General features: G+C 33.3%; 1 long non-coding RNA gene across 1 annotated transcript; it reads left to right on the top strand.

Moving 5' to 3' along the window:
- Window positions 1-5,374: 5,374 nt before the first annotated feature.
- Window positions 5,375-17,606, top strand: LOC145269627 (uncharacterized). Its single transcript, XR_013865146.1, has 2 exons — window positions 5,375-5,460; window positions 14,075-17,606. It is a non-coding gene; the product is annotated as an uncharacterized LOC145269627 (long non-coding RNA).
- The last annotated feature ends 987 nt before the right edge of the window (window positions 17,607-18,593 follow it).

The following is an 18,593-nucleotide window of genomic DNA, read 5'->3' on the forward strand; positions in this document are numbered from 1 at the left end:
AGATTACCCTCTTCTACCGCCACCGCCATAGCCAGATCACCACAGCACACCAGACAGCTTTGCCCGCCAATAGCAGGAGCCACTGTCACCAACCCTCTACAGTCACACCTGCTATAAGGATTACTCCTCTCTCGCCATTGCCACAACCATATCCCAGACACCAGAGCACTAACCACATTCCTGTCATCACTGCCACCGCACACGTATTTCAGACGCCAGAACACACAAGCCACATTCCTGCTATCACCGCCCCTCACTAGCAGTATCAGAATTTTTGTAGGAATTTTTGACACCCCTAACACGAAACTGCGAATACAATATAAAAATCTCGTAATTTCTCTGTTAAAAGTGGGTTATTTATTTTCTTTATGGATTATACTTCCAAAATAAACTATTACAGTTGTTTTAAAAGTAATAAAAATATTTTTATTTTTTTTTTAAAACAGTAATGAATTTTCCGAACTCAATATTTTTCAATTTTTAAACTCAATATTTTTAAATTTTTAAATTTTAAAAATCTATCAAAATTTTTCTATTGATTCTATTTTTACGATATTTTCAGGGTCAATGTGAAATTTTATGTTCTTTCCAATAAACCGAATATAATATTTTAGACAAACGTTTTTTTTAAATTCACGCCCCCCCATTTTCACGCCCCCCCCATTTTGAAATGTCTATTAAAAAGTAAATAATTAATTTATGTTTAATAGGTTTATATATCACAAATTGAAGAGAAAAGGTCAATAAATAATATATTCAAATTTAAAACAAAAAAAAAAATCAGTTTTTTAGAAATTTACCTGTAAAGTCCGAAGTTTAAAACCTTATTTTATAAGAACACATTTTTTCTTTTTGTCTTTTTTTTTTTTTTTTAATGAAACCTTGGTCCTTGCTCCTTTAATTGAAAAAAAAATTAGGGCTTGAATTACATTTTTCGAGGAGTTATAAGCTTAGAAAGATAGGGGGTCGAATAATTTACGCCTCTCATTTTGAAATGTCTATTAAAAAGTAAATAATTAATTTATGTTTAATAGGTTTATATATCACAAATTGAAGAGAAAAGGTCAATAAATAATATATTCAAATTTAAAACAAAAAAAAAATCAGTTTTTTAGAAATTTACCTGTAAAGTCCGAAGTTTAAAACCTTTTTAAAAAAAAAAAAACACATTGTTTTGTTTTGTTTTTTTTTTTTTAAATAAAACCTTGGTCCTTACTCCTTTAATTGAAAAAAAAAATTAGGGCTTGAATTACATTTTTCGAGGAGTTATAAGCTTGGAAAGATGGGGTGGAATTATTCACTATTTTCACGAAATTTCTGACACTGCTAGCCCCTCACCTCAGCCTGATAATAACTTAGATCGTCGCCGAGTTCATATTAACACCCAACCAGCATTCTTACCGCTGCCCCGCCACCGAATTATCCTGACACACCAAACAGTTTGTTTCATAATCGTTTTAACTTTAAATAAAAAGTTTAAACTCAACCTTTTCGTTTGTCATTTTCTTGCTTCCATACACTCAGTTTTCTAATATAACAATCACCAGCTATGAACAAATAACGGCAGATATTGTTTTAAATCTGACATATCCAATCGGCATATGACAAAGAAAACACTCGTTTTAATTGATGCATCTTATAATCGTTTCTTTGTTAAAATCAATTTATTACCTAATCAACATTCCATGATTGCATATAAACGAACAATGCTAATATAGAAATTTCTCCAATTGGGTTTTTATTGTTTCGTTTTGTTTTAAAGTTTCTTTTTTGTTTTGTTTTGCGAGCGATTGGAAAATAATTTTTTTATTTTGAAAACCTTGCAGTTACCAAACATATTATAACGTACTCATAACATAATCCCTTAACGGCCTAAAATGCATAAACGAAAAAAAGAAAGAAAGAAGAAGAAAAAAAAACATCTACGGTATGATTCAGTTAAAATGAAACCTTTAAACCTACTACCATGTCTCCTTCTCCAACATCAGCGGTCTACGTTCTAACCTTCCAGAGGTTGAAACCCAATTACAGGAGACTAAATCAGACCTTTTATTTTTAAGTGAAACTGGCATTGGACAGGCTATTTCCCTAGAAGAGTTCGCAATTAAAGGATACTCTAACTTAACTTCTAAATCTGACCCCCAAGATCACCATGGGCATGGAATATGTGCTTATATTAAAGATGGCTTTCCATGTGATAGGGACATCTTCAGGAAAGATCCTAACTTACCCTATATGTGCTTCCGGGTTGCTTTAGCTAACACTACTGCATTTATATTTACTCTCTAGTGTCCCCACAACAGCGGAGTTACTATCTTTAAAAGTGTATCTGAGAAAATTGACCAAGTCCTATCTGCTTATCCTTCAGCTAACATTCATGTATGTGGAGACTTCAATGTTCACAACGTCGAATGGTTGACCCACTCAAACAAAACCGATGATGAGGGGAGGTTCTGTCATGATTTCTCCATTGCCTATGACCTCACTCAGATTGTTCATAAACCCACCCGTGTGGCCGACAATGATGGCCAGTATGCGAGCCTACTAGACCTTTTTCTCACAACTTGCCCTGAACTATGTTCAGCTTCTGTTGTCTCCTCTTGGATCACCCGACCAATCTGTTGTATCAATTAAGATAAAAATGAAATGTAATAAGTCCCCAGACGTACCTCTCCATTGTACAGTATATCGATACACTAAGGCTGACTGGGATAGCTTCCGTACATTTATATCAGATCTACCTCTGCGTTCCATGTTTAAAAAGATGTGTCCTCTATAGTATCAGACCTGACGGAATGGTTAATTGTAGGTATAGACTGTTTCATACCCTCGAAAAAGTTCCAGCAAAAACCTAACAGCCAGCCATGGTTCTCTCCAGAATGTGCTGCTGCCATTGCGCACAGAAATTACTTTTTCCACTGCTTCCAATGTAATAGATGTATGGAAACTAAAGCCGCTTTCAGGACTGCCAGCAACCATTGTAAGAAAGTAATAAAGAACACAAGAGAGTTGTATGCTCAATCCGTTAAGTCCAAAGTAGCTGAGCAGCGGCTTGGTTCCCACCAGTTTTGGCGAATAGCAAACAGAATACTGAACAGAAGCGTGTGCTCCATCCCAACTATTATCAATGGATCTGAGGTAATCTCGTCAGCATCAGAAAAAGCCAAACTCTTTGCCAAGAACTTTGCAGCTAATTCTACCCTTTGCGACCAAGGCTGCCAACCCCCAATATTTCCTCCTGTATCAGAAAACATGCTATGTGATATATGTATATCTGTACGTGATGTTGCCAAGCTAATCAAAAACCTTGATTCCAGTGAAGCAACTGGCCCTGATTGTATTCCAATTATAGTACTCAAAAAACTTCAACCTGAACTTACATACTTACAAAACTGTTTAAACATTGTCTTAAGGAGAATAGTTTCCCATCTCCCTGGAAAATTTCATCAGTATGCCCTGTATTTAAGAATTCAGGTGATCGCTCATCCCCCTCTCAGTACAGGCCAATAAGTCTCCTGTGCGTCATGAGTAAGTTGCTGGAATCTGTGTTAAATACAGAAGTAATCAATCATCTCAACAAAATAACCTTCTTAGTGACACTCAATATGGTTTCCGTTCTGCTAGATCTACAGCAGATGTGCTTACAGTTATATCTCATAGGATTAGCCAATCTCTCGATGGAGGCAACCTTTCTAGGGCAATTGCTCTTGACATATCTAAGGCCTTTGATAGGGTATGGCATAAAGGTTTACTTCACAAGATCTCTAGCTATGGTATAGCTGGAAATGTCTTCTCAATTATTAAATCATTTCTTTCTGATAGGTTCATAAGAGTAGTAGTTGAGAGGCAAAAATCAGAAACTCACAGTATTAATGCTGGAGTCACTCAGGGGTCCATCCTGAGCCCAACTCTTTTGCTGATCTACATTAATGATCTTCCAAATCACATCCTTACATCATTTGTAGACATTTATGCTGACGACACTACCATTTATAGTAGCACATCTAAGACAGTAAACGACCAAGTTCTCTCCAATTCTCTCTCCTCTGATCTTGAGCACGTAGTACAATGGGGAAAGGAGTGGCTGATTACTTTTAATGCATCTAAAACCAGGCTTCTCTCTTTACATCATCAACATTCTGATCCACATCTGGCATCAATTAAAATGAATGGCTCTCATCTTCAGGAGGCCTCAAGTTTTGACAAGCTTTTGGGCTTGACCATTACTCCTGATCTTAAATGGAACACGTACATCAAATCTGTTGCCAAGGCCACTGGAAAAATGGTGGGATCTTTCTATCGATCCGGTAGATATCTCACTGCTGATGCAATTCTCTATCCATATAAGAGCCAGGTACGTCCAAGGATGGAATACTGTTGCCACATCTGGGCATGAGCTGCTAGAAAGGACTTGTCCCGCCTTGATAGAGTTCAAAATAGACTTTGTAGCCTCGTAGGAGATGTCCTTTTCTCTTCCCTGCAACCTCTATTTCACAGAAGAGATGTTGCGAGCTTGTCTCTGATGTATCGTTATTTTCATGGAAAGTGTTTGACTGAGCTTCAGTCTTTGATCCCACCTCGCCTGACTTTCACAAGAAACACTCGTCTAGCTGAAAACACGATCAATAATTCCCCCCACTCTTTATCTGTGCCTAAACCTAAACGTAGATTCCATGAACAAAGCTTCTTCCTTAGAACTGCACGTCTGTGGAATTGTCTTCCGTTTTCCTGCTTTCCGGCTGACTACAATATGGTTGTCTTCAAGTCTAACGTAAATAAGTTCTTGATGAGCCGTTCCATATAAGTTATCAAATTTACCAAATTTTCATTACTAATGATTACTATATTGTCCAATTTCTACTGCACACTCTTTAACCCTTTTCCTTGGGTTACCTCTTGGCCTTGATAATGTGGTGATGCCTATCTAATATATATATATATATATATATATATATATATATATATATATATATATATATATGTGTGTGTGTGTTTTTGACAACTTTTTCGAATCTATGTGTATAGTAATACAAACCCGAAATTTCATTAAAACCAATATTTAACATTAACTGATGCAATATGTACCATCCTGCACGGCAGTTCCTCTTGTTTAATTTCACAATAAAAGAAATCATCTTTTCAACTCAACTCACAGACATTTTTTATCCCCACTCATATTAAAAGTGATCAGATTTTTTTTACATTAATAAATTAGGTACTATCATTTTATTGTTTAAAAATCATGAATAAATATTTAACAATAAAATCATGTTTAATTTAACACAATATGTAATAATAAAAAATAAAATCAAAACTTGAAATGGCAAAAAATGAAAATAATTATTATAATTTTATGCGAACTTGCTTTTCCGGTCGCCATTTTAATATGTTGACTTCTATCCGGTTTAATAACTCATCTGATAATCGTTTCTTTGTTAAAAGCAGATTGCCAAACAAAAAGTAAGTATTACTTGAATTTAATTGCTTTTACGTGTTCTTTTTTACTATTGGGGCGCGTCCAAACCATTATGTTTCACTTTGTTTTTAATATAGAAATGCGTCAACATTCCAGGTTTGCATATAAACAAAGAATTGTAGTATTATATAATTCTCTCCAATTATGTATTTTTTTAAAGATTTTTTTTAAAGATTTCTTTTTAATTTTTTTATTTTTGTTTTATTTTATTATTATTATTTTTTTTTTTTTTGTTGCTATGAATATCGATAATAAAAAAACATGGCACATACCCAAACCCAAACTCTAACTGGCAAAAATGCATAATAAAAACGGTTTGGAGACGAGAGGTTATGATTCAGGTTAAATAGGTACGTCTAAGGATGGAAGTTTGTTGTCACATCTGGCTAGGAGCTGCTAGAAAGATCTTATCCTGCCTTGACAAGGTTCAAAATAGAATTCGTAGCCTGGTAGAGGTAGCAGTGTCAGAAACCGATCTTTAGAATGCGTGAAAAAAAAAATTGAATAATTCGACCTCCTATATTTACAAGCTTATAACTACTTGAAAAATGTAATTCAAACCCTATTTTTTTTTCAATTAAAGAAGCAAAGACCAAATTTAAAAAGAAATAACAGGTTTAATAGCAGATTATTCAATATTTGTTTTTTTTAATCGACTTTCTTTAAAAAAAGATTTGAAGAAAATCAATGAAATTTTACTTCTTTCGAGTATAAAAAATCAATATAAATTCCAAAAAATCACTTACCTATAAAAAGAACAATTCAATGTGTAGTTCCATTCTTCATTGTTAAGAATTTATCCATACTTATATTTTAAATTCCATTTATTTTTTTAATAAAAGAATTTTTTAAATGATTATTTGAAAAACGCGTGATCATGGAAGCATTTTTCGAAAAAAAACGGAAGTAATCTTTCTCCTTGTTTCGAACGATGGATGAACAAAAGGACATAAAAACTACACGTTCGCGTTAGGCGTGTAGCCTTTTACCTGGAGGAATATTTTAATAGAAATAGTTTTAAAATAGTCAAATTTTCCTCATAAGATTATTCCTTTAAAAAAAAAAAACACTCCAGGAATTTTTTTTTCCTATTCTCCAAGAAATTTTTGATTTATTATATTTTTATTCTTTTTTGTTGAGTGAAATTTTTTAAAAAAATATCTAAAAAAAGAAAATATTGAATGAAATAGAAAAAATTGTTGTTATCGTCCATTTCTTACTGGACAATATAAGCAGAACATAGGCTTCCAATTAACAAAAAAAAAAAAAAAAAAGAATTAACGTGGTTTAAAAAAAAAAAGAAAAGTTTTACACTTTGGACTTTACAGGTAAATTTCCAAAAAAAAACACTTCTTTTTTGTTTTAATTTACAATATATTATTTATTTATCTTTTATCTTCAATTTCTGATATATAAAACTTTGATACATAAATTAATTATTAAAATGTTAATAGACATTTCAAAATGGCGGTGGGATTTAAAAACACTTTGTCTAAAATATTATATTCGGTTTATTGGAAAGAGAATAAAATTTCACATTGATACTGAAAATATTGTAAAAATTTAACCAATAGAAAAATTTTGATAGATTTTTTAAGTTTAAAAATTGAAAAAAATTAACTCGTAAAATTCAATTGATTTCATTACGTAAAAAAATGGCTGCATGAAGGCATGCCGGCACTTTGTAAACACTCTTTTAAAAAAAAAAATAATATTTCTATTTTTTAAACAACTTTAATAGTGTATTTTGAAGTATATTCCATAAAGAAAATAAACAACCCACTTTTAAAAGAGAATTTTTTTATATTTTATTCACAGTTTCGTGTTAGGGGTGTCAAAAATCCCCCCCCCAAATTCTGATACACCTATTATAGGGCATGCCATTTTTTCCTCCCTGCAACCTCTCTCTCACAGAAGAGGCGTTGCAAGCCTGTTTCTTCTCTATTGTTATTTTCATGGCAACTGCTCATCTTGAATTAGAAACTGTGCATACACGTAAGTATACCAAAGAGTGTTCCTGTTAATTTAAACTTGAAAATTGCATATTTAAAAAGCAAAAATTCAAAACAAAAAAAATTTTCTGGGAAAAGCCTTTGTAAATATCGTATGATGAAACTTAAAGGTGCTCGTCTGAACTCCAATCTCTGGTCCCCCCCCTCGCCAATCTTTCACGAAAAACACCCGTCTAGCAGAATCCACTGTGAAAAATTTCTCCCACTCTTTATCTGTGCCTAGAACAAAACGTGGATTCCATGAACAAAGCTTCTTTCTTAGAACTGCACGCCTGTGGAACTCTGTTCCGTCTGCCTGCTTCCCACCGGACTACAACTTGGATGTGTTCAAGTCCAATGTTAACAAATTCCTAATGAACCGCCCCCTTAAGTAAACACTTCATCAAATCCCCACACTAACGTAATGTACTTGCAATAACCCTTATCCCTGAGTGGCTTCCGGGCCTTGATAAGTGGTGATCACCGTGTAAAAAAAAAAAAATGTATATAAAATAATCGAAAAAGTGCGAACTGCTTTAAAAATGCTAAATTCGAAAAAATTGACCTAAAACGTTGTGTGGTTCTAAAATGGTGACCGATTTCATACAGTGTTGCGCTGTTGCGTTAGAAACTGAGTATTCTTACAAATATTTCAACATTGACTTCTTTTTTATTCTTTTTATAATCTAGTAGACTAGTGTCCATTTAATCCACTGAAAAAATGTTAAAAACCATGAAAATAAAAAAATTATAAGGAGGGATACTGCTCGTATATATGAACCAATATTTTTTTTAATAAAGTATTCTATGAAATGTCACTATTCTCATGTTTGTTTTGTTGTTAATTTACTCTCCTTTCAGGCGCACAGCTGCTCATTTAAAGATTATCCATTTACTTGAAAATTTTTGGTAAACTTTTCCTTCTATTGTGACTTTATTTCCTTTTCAAGTACATAGCTGCCCTCCTAAAGTTTTCATGACGTTTTTAATATTTATTAATTGATGATAACGGAATATAATTTTTACACCCTTATGAAAATATATTGTTTTTTTTGTAAACAAAACACCTTTACTAAATTATTTCTTTATGTAATAAAAACAGATTAATTTACTTTTACTATCTTATGAAAATAAAAAATCGGTAATATTAACAGCTAAAATTTTCCTTTAAAATATTTTTTTATGTATTACGAATAAGTTTGTGTTTAAGAAAATCAATATGATGTAAACAAAAGTAATTTATCGAATTAACAGTATCATCATTGAATTAGGGATTGATTATTCAGTATTTTTACAAAAATAAAATATTAGGATTAAAAAAAATATTTTGATACTCTTGCATAATTTCTTTTTTTACATTTTTATTTATTTATTTATTTATTTGCTATAAATATCGATAATAAAAAAACATGGCACATACCCAAACCCAAACTCTAACTGGCAAAAATGCATAAGAAAAACGGTTTGGAGACGAGAGGTTATGATTCAGGTTAAATAGGTACGTCTAAGGATGGAAGTTTGTTGTCACATCTGGCTAGGAGCTGCTAGAAAGTATCATCATTGAATTAGGGATTGATTATTCAGTATTTTTTACAAAAATAAAATATTAGGATTACAAAAAATATTTTGGTACTCTTGCATAATTTGACCTGAATTCTCGTGAATTCCCATCAAGTATGGATTGGGCGAGACCGGCAATCATCGGTGTCATGCGAGCGTCATAACAGATGCAGACTAATAGAAAAAAAAACAAAACAAACCGGAAAAAATTAAAATGCAAATAATCAAAAATAACAAAAAAACTACCTTGAAAAATAAAAATATGTTTATTTCATTTTAGTATTTAACTTTTTTCTTTTTCAAAATATCAACAAAAAGTTTGTTTTTTTCACCAAGAAAATATTTTTTAACTGTATAATTGTTAGGTGTAAGTACAAGTTTTTTTGTTTTCTTTTCTTTTTCGTATTTTTTTTTCTGTTTTTTTTTTTATTTTCAAGACTTGTTCAGTACTTTTGGTGGCACTGTCCATTTGTACATCTCCAGGAGAAACCATCCTTTACACACGTTTTTTTAAGTAAACATTTGTGTTTGCATTTGTTGTTGCACCTCATTTTTTAAAAAGTCACCTCCGCCCTCTTAATATCACCTTAAAAATTACTAAAAACATGACAGAAAAAAAAAATTAAATGAATAAAAAAAAAAAATAGAGTTAGCATTTCAACATTTGAACAATGCTCAGCTGACACCGATGATTGCTGGCTGGTCTCGCCCGATTCATACTTGACGGGAATTCATGAGAATTCAGGTCAAATTATGCAAGAGTACCAATATTTCATGTAATTTTAATGATAATAGTTGCCGGGAATGTTTAAATGCGATATTTTATTATATTCTTTGTGGTCATAAACAACAGTTGAAGATTTTTTGTGTTTTTAATAAAAAAATAGAATTTAAAAAGAATTTTTAAAAATCATGTGATTTCTACTAACGATGATTTGAAAAAATATATAAACCAATGCGATTTTAACCCCCACCCACTAACCAGTACCAATCGTTATTCAAATTTTACAAAACAAAAACATCTAAAGACTAACTTCCCCTGTATTTTAACGTTTTTCCTTTTAATTTTACATGTTTTTTCTTTTTTTTTTACAAAAGAAATCACCACTTATCAAGGCCCAGAGGCCACTCGAGGATAAGGGTTAAAGAGTGTACAGTAGTCAATGGGACAATATCATAGTAATCGTTAGAAGTGTAAATATTGTAAAATTGGATTACATAGGTGAACGGCTCATCAAGAACTTGTTTACATTGGACTTGAAGACGACCATATTGTAGTCAGATGGAAAGCAGGAAAACGGAAGACAGTTCTACAGGTGCACAGTTCTTAGAAAAAAGCTTTGCACTAAAATGCCAATATTTGTCTTCATCATCGTCAAAAAATCAAATGACTTCTTCCACCATTGTTTTGAAAATATCAGCAAACAATCATAATTGAAAATGAACCTAATCCCTGGACTGGCTCAAAAGAGGATCCCTCCATTACGACCAAGAGATGTTGATATTGGCTGCACAAGACCAGGGCCTCATGACAAACGCCTTCAAAAAGATGTGTGGTCTAAGCAACAATAATAAATGCAGGTTCTGTAGCACTGAGGTTGAGAGTGTGGGCCACCTGATTTCTGGTTGCAAAGTCCTACTTGGAGACGGTTATTATACAGATCGCCATAACGGAGTTTGCAAATACCTTCACTGAAAGATATGTAAGAAACTCAACATTCAGTGTAGTAAAAACTCCTGGGAACATATACCCGAACGAACAGTTGGGAATGACAACTACACTATTCACTATGACTACATAATCCCTACTGCTACATATCTTGAAAACACAGCTGTTAAACCAGATATAGTGATTTGGGACAGAGCAAACAAAAAAACGACCGTAATAGAGGTCAGTGTACCCAATGATACAGGGCTTAACAGAGTTGAGAGGGAAAAGATAACAAAGTATCAAGGACTTATGTATGATATGAAACGAAATTGGAAATTAAAAGACGTTTCAATTATACCAGTCATCATAGGAGCAACTGGGCTTATGAAAAAGAACTTTAAAAAGTACATAGCAAGCATACCCGGTGAACCAAGTGCAAGTGAAATACAAACGATTGCACTGAAAGGGACGGCTAGAATCCTGAAAAGATCTCTTGGTTGGACTCACTAAAATAGGGGTAAATGTCAGACATCTGGTTGGATGTCCCATCCCCTAGAAGAAAAAGTTTAAGAAAAATGAAAAAAAAAAAAGGAGACAAATAAATATATGAGCGTTGAGTATTAAAATAATAATCAATGCCTTGATAGATTGCACATGAGAAAATATTGGATGAATTTGGATTTGGTAACAAATGTCTTAATTTCTGAATTTTTGAGATGAAGATTGGTTATTTATATTTATTAGATTCATCGGACTATGTTTCTCATCTTGAGTGTCATTTTCACAACGTTTCGGTTGATGTAACCTCCAACCTTTTTCAGGTGTATCTTGTCGAACTCGGGCTTGTTATTGTTGAACTCGGGAATTTGGACGGAATTTCAAGCAGAATCCTTTATTTACATCACAGGGGTAGCATGATCTTGTTCTGTCAGCCATGAGTGGATAGCGGTCCTTAGCCATTTGAAATTTTAAAAATATAATATTTTATCCAATTTATTTCTTTATTTAGATGTAAATAAGTATAACTTTTACTAACAAATATTGGATACAAAGATAGTTGCATAAATTGTTTTTCCATTTTCACCCCTAACAAGGCACAGTGTCACTTTGATGTAGGGGGTTACTATCAGTGCCATAAGTTGCAGGGATGCTATGTAGGGAGATGAGCAGCAAAATGTCTGTTCACATTATACTTGAACTTCTGCATGTCAGTACCTTTGGGAAAACAGAATCCTGAAAGGGAGTTCCAAAGTCTAGCAGTTCTGGGGAAGAAACTACTGGAGTCAAAGACTTTCTTACATCTAGGGATCTCTCCATTTCATCAGTGGGATAGAGGTTGAAGCTTAGATGACAGTTCAGGACCTGTCAGGTTAGCGACTCTCTTTTGAACCAGGTCCAGGAGTGAGAGACTAGTAGCAGATACACCAGCCCAAATGTGACCACAATACTCCATACATGGGCGAATGGTGGCCTCATAGAGGTTCGGGATACTTTCAGGCATTAGTAGCTTTCTAGCATGATAGAGAGAGCCCGCCTTTTTCACAGCGACCTTGGCAATGCTCTCAATGTATCTGTTCCAACTCATGTTCCCTGTGAATGTTAAGTCAAGGAGTTTGAACATAGTACTTTCAGATAATTTATCATTAGCTATTGCTATTTGTGGTTTATCGTTATCCATAGCAATTGGTAGTTGCGAAGGTTTCTTGTAATTATTAAAGGATACAAGCTTAGTCTTGATAGCAATGAATGTGACCATCCATTTATGTCCTCATTCCACTACAGATTAGAGGTCATCCTCAAGTGCTTCTGCCATTTCCTTAGATATGTGTTCCTTTGTTTTACCCTTGTGCCTGTTATAGAGCATGGTGTCATCAGCAAATATACCCATCTCAGAGACAATTTTATCAGGGAGGTCATTTATGTATATTAGGAATAATAAAGGTCACAGGGTAGAACTGCATTTATATCATATGCATAGTTTAGATGTGCGATCGTCTAGGGCATGTATTATTCTCTTAAGGATTTAATTATATAAAGTATTCATCCAGTGATACCATATGATCTGATTTTCCTGAGAAGACCACAGTGATATACCCTGTCAAAAGCCTTAGATATATCTATGGCTACCACTCTACCTTCCCCTGCATTGCCCAGTGTATGGTATATACGTTCAGAGATTACAGTTAGGATATCTGCAGTAGAACAGGCTTGCCTAAACAAATATTGTCAGTCTGTCAGAAGTTTAGCAGCTGTAAGGTGATGGACTAGAGCTTAGTTAATTACGGACTCAAATACTTTGGCAAAAATAGTAGGAGGCTAATGGAATGATAATTTAATGGGCCAGTTCTTTCGCTAGAATTTTGAACACTGGTACGACAGAAGCAGTTTTCCAGCAGTCAACTAATTAATATTATTATATATTAAGAAATTATTATATGGTTGTCGCCATTCTAGCCTTTCTTTCTTTTTTGTTACGCAACCGACCCTTTAAGCATGCACATATGCTAGCCACATAAATTATGATTTTTTCCTAGAAAATATATTTTAAATTTCATTCAAATATTGTTTTCGTTTTTAACTAGCAGATACGGAAGTAATATTTCAACACCTTTGATATTTCATTTTCAAATATATAATCACATTTTTTACCTTCCATTTAATGTTGTTTTGTGAATAAGGATTGAACTAAAATTTGAGATATGTATACATTGCTTTTTTTTATAAAAAAACATTTTACTTTTTATTGACGTAAAAACATTTGCAACAAAATAATCTTATTTAGTACAATTAAAGATATGAAATAATGAAATAAATTAGATTTGGTTATCTTTTGTAGATATTAATTATTTGTTGATAATTTTGGTGACTTTAATATATTCTTACTTTCTTTAAATATTTAAATTGTTGAACCAAAGTGCTCAATTTTTTTACATGCATTAAGAAAAACATTAGTCAAAACGTGTTGTAAATAAACAGAATTATTATAACTGTTTATCAAGACTAGCAATAACGTATTAATGCTTCAGAAAAAAACTTATTTGGAAGAATTCCTTTCCTTATAAACTATGAAAACCTGTAAACAAAAAAAACAACTCTGTTATATTTTAGAATTATTAATGAAGATTTTATCGATATTTAGTTTAATATTATTTATAAAGATAATAAATTTTATCAATGGGTAAATCTTGCAACAAATATCTTCATTATATTTAAAATATAATCAATCATCAATCTTACAAAATTTGGCATAATTATTTCAATTTTTCATTTAGTACACAATGCAACAGCTCATCACTTATTAAAAAAATGTAACTACTCATTAGTATCATAATATTGTTTGCTACGAACATGTATAAAATGAACATTATTAAAAAAAAATTTTTTTTAATCTTGCAGAATATCTAGAAATCAGTACAAAGAAAAAGAAATTGACATTGCATAAAATGAAAAGCTGGAAACAAAAGAAATCATATCCTTTGGAACTATACGAGTTTTATCTGTCCTAAAACGAATTTATGATAATACATGAAGAATATTTTTGTGACAACCCTATATATTTTCCAATAAAACGAAGTATATTGCAACATATCCAAATGCATACTGGAAAGAAACCATATTTTTGTGAAGTATGTGATTCTTCTTTCACAGAAAAACGAAATTTGTTGCGACATATGCAAACCCATACTAGAGAGAAACCATATTCTTGTGTAGTATGTGGCTCTTCTTTTACACAGAAACAAAACATGTTTAGACATATGCAAACCCATACTGGAGAGAAACCATATTCTTGCGAAGTATGTGGCTCTTCTTTTACACAGAAACAAAATATGTTTAGACATATTCAAACGCATACTGGAGAGAAACCATATTCTTGTGAAGTATGTGGTTCGTCTTTTACAAGTAAACAATTTAAGTTGCAACATATGCGAACACATACTGGAGAAAAACCATATTCTTGTGAAATGTGTACTTATTCTTTTACAATGAAACAAAATTTGATCATTCATATGCGAACACATATAGGAGATAAACCATATTTTTGTGAAGTATGTGGCTCTTCTTTTACAATGAAGCATCATATGTCACAACATATGCGAACACATACTGGAGAGAGACCATATTCCTGTGAAGTATGTGACTCTTCTTTCACACAAAAACAAAACTTGGTCATTCATATGCGAACACATACTGGAGAGAAACCATATTCTTGTGAAGTATGTGGCTCTTCTTTTACAAGTAAATCAAATATGGTGCAACATATGCGAACACATACTGGGGAGAAACCATATTCTTGTGAGGTATGTGTAGCAGCGTTTTCAACCAAATCTCATTTAAACAGACACATTAAAACACACACTGTCCCCAGGAATACATAGACAAAGAAAGTTCCTTTGATTGTTTCAAAGGGGGATCCCTCCACCACGATCAGGAAATGATTATCATGGCTGCTTAAGACCAGGTATTTATGACCAATGCATTCAAGAAGATGGCAGTTCTAACTAATGACAACAAATGTAGATTCTGCCACACGGAATTGAAAAGTGTGAGTCATCTAGTATCAAGTTGCCAGGTTCTTTTAGGGGATGGCTACTACACAACGAGACATGATGGAGTATGTAAATACATCCACTTGACCATCTGTAAAAAATTAAACATCCAATGTAGCAGAAAATCTTGGGAAAATTAACCTGAAAGAACAGTTGGAATCAACTTATATACCATACATTAAAACCATGTAATCCTTACAGCCATTTACCTTACTGCTGTGAAACCTGATATAGTTATATGGAATAAGTCAGAGAGAGTTGCAGCCTTGTTTGAAGCGAGTATTTCTAATGATGGAGGTCTTAACAGAGCTTAAACAGACCAAATATCAAGGTCTCATGTATGATATGAAAAGAAACTGGAATCTTAGATATCAATCATACCAGTTATAGGTGCCACAGGGCTTATGAAGAAGAACCTGAAGTCCAACCTAACTAATATTCCTGGGGAACCAAGTGCAAAAGAGATCCAGACAATTGCACTTAAGGGAACAACGAGAATACTAAAAAGAACTCTTGCTTGGTTTCAATAAAAATCAATGTTGGCAGCTGGTTTTGCTGCCCCATACCCAGCGTTGCAATCTTCAAAGGAAGAAGATTTTTAAAAAAAGCCAGAACTTGAACATTGACTATATTCGAGTGTGTAATCTCACTCAGTACAAGAATTTGTCAAGAAAACAAAGCAGAATACTCCACCAAACAAAGGGAATTGTTGTCCTGGAATCCAGTTAGACAAAAACTACAGGAAAAGTATAATTTATTTATATAGTCAATTAGAGAGAGAAAACTATATTCATAACTTCTTTATTTACTCAGTGTTTGAGTGGTTAAGGATAACTTTAATGGAATATCAGAATATCTATGGGTTAGTCCTAGAAAGAAACCACCTGATTTCTGAGAACTTCAACTGAAGTAAAATTTGTGGGGGAGCCGGTGTGCAGTTAGTATACTGGTTGTATAGCTGGATCTCCTCGTTGTAGGCTGTGTGTTCAATAAGCTGGATTGTCGGAGGTCATCGTTGCTGGGACAGCATAATAAAGAACACAATCAACAATAATGGCACATGTTATGAGTACATTAAAGACATTGAAATGAATCACGCTGAAACAGGATCATATATTTACATATGTACAAAGGATATTTATCAACACAGAAAGGTTATGAACGTTACAGAGTGTTTGTGTGTTTATAACTAGCATGCATGTAGATAAACGTTCGTTGTGTGAATGCATGTGTGAATGTACGTGAGAGTTCGTAGAAGCATACCTTGGAAGTTCATTGTGTGTGTAAGAGTTTGTACGAAACCTATCTTGAGAAAAGATGAATGCCCTGTCGAGGCATGGACGTAACTTGCATGCTACTCACATTTGAGGTTTGAATTGAAGGCAAACACGTGTTGTCAGCTCTATGTCTCGAGTGGAAAGAGAAAGAAGACAGAGAGAAAACGGAAGAGGAAAAAGGAAGCACCACCTGTTGGGGAAAGTGGAGATTACCACAGGGGCGACAACTGATGCGTTGGTTAAAAGGTGTATGCATGGATGTGTGTGCGGTTTGCTTAAATGCATGTTACATTAAAAAGGCCTGTTCCTATAAATTAAACAGAGGGAAACCATATTTTATGAATTATGTGGTTCTACTTTTACAAGCAAACAACCTATGTCACGACATATGCAAGCAAATACTACAAAAAATGAAAATAATAAAGATAACAAAATAATAAATGAAAAGAAATCTAATGGCTTTATAGAAACAACTATACTCTTTAAAATATTTTTAAAAATTACTTGACAAATATAGCTTGAAAAACTTGGTACAAAACAGATTCAAATAGTTGCAGCTAAAGAGACGATTTCAATCTTGAAAAGATCTCTAGGTTGGAGTATATTAGTGGATTAATGCCTGGTATCTGGTAGGAGGCCCAATCCTCAGCTTGAGCAAACTGAGAAGACTGAAGAAAAAGAACGATGTTTTTGTTTAGTATTTGTGTAATTTTATTTCAATGAAATCTGATATGTTGTATGCAAACAGATATTGTAAAGAACTGACTTTTGAAATCATTTCTGTATTGTACGTTTATACTTTTCTATCAGAAATTAAATATATTTAATCAAAAAGATGATTTTTGAAATAATATTTCTTAGTCATACTTTGGTACTTATATATCAGAACCTCATTTTTTGAGAAGAAAAGATGATTCTGAAATCATATCCTGATCATACTTTATAATTGAATGCAAAAATACAATATCTCCACAAATACAGTTTTTTTTTATTGCTATATGATTTTTTCCTTTCAGATATTAATAGTCTTACCCGACTGAAAAATCGATTTGAACATACCAGCCTGTTAAACACATTCACAGAATAATAAAAATACTTAATTTACAGCTGATTCAATGATTGGTTTATAAATTATGGTTTTTTTATTAGTTTTTACAAAGATGACATCAGTGATCTATTTTGCCATTTTTGAGAAATTCAGTTATAGCGCATTGATTTTCCTTTTCTACTAGGTAGGTAAAGCCGTTTCACAAGTAAGTCGGATTCTACCTTTTTAGGCGACTACGTGTGAAAAGAAAGAAGAGGCTTGAAGTTTTGTTCCAAGTTCTGCAGAAGGGCAGGTCCTGTAGAATCAGCAGAAAAGAAAGTCCTGTAAAGTCAGCAGACGAGCAAGTCCCAAAAAATCACACACACACTAAGGTACTCTTAAAGCTGCAGCAGTTCACCGATACGATCACACTGACGTCGATCCTAGAAAAGACCCCCCCCCATGTTCCAACCACACTCCCTTTATCCTTCCGGCGTTCGTCCTCGGCCAATCAGCAGCCAAAGAACGGTCACGTGGGGCCCAGTGATGATCGCACAATCTACAAGATGAGGACGGCGCCATTTTGGAATTTCTTTCATGTTTCGGCCATGCACGTACGCACACCGTAGGAGCGTTCCAAGGTAAGGCATGACGCGCAGACACGTGGGCGCTTCCTCCCTTCATTTTCTTCGACTCTACAGTTTTGCTAAATGCAAAAACTAAATCTGCGTTTTTATGTTCATTTTTTAAACCATTAAAATTATTTTTGCTCTGCATAAACATTTTATTGCATGTTTTTGTGAAATTCTTTAGGAAAATTAAACTAAAATCGTTGCAGGAAAAATGTAATAACTCCGAACTCATGCCGCAATGGAAAGAAGGAATATTACTTAGTGAAATTTGTTGTCAGAATTGGTTAGTTAGGAAAAAATAATTATTCCGAACTCATAATGTTATTTGGAAATTGACGTTTTGAAGAAGGCATATTATTTGCTGAAATGTCAGAAATGGTTAATATAAAATGAAAATATTACACTCTAAGAAATAACTAGTAGCATTGAAGT

This window comes from Euprymna scolopes, chromosome 45 (genome assembly GCF_053919585.1).
Source record: "Euprymna scolopes isolate OS-2025 chromosome 45, ASM5391958v1, whole genome shotgun sequence".
Classification (NCBI taxonomy): Eukaryota; Metazoa; Mollusca; class Cephalopoda; order Sepiida; family Sepiolidae; genus Euprymna; species Euprymna scolopes.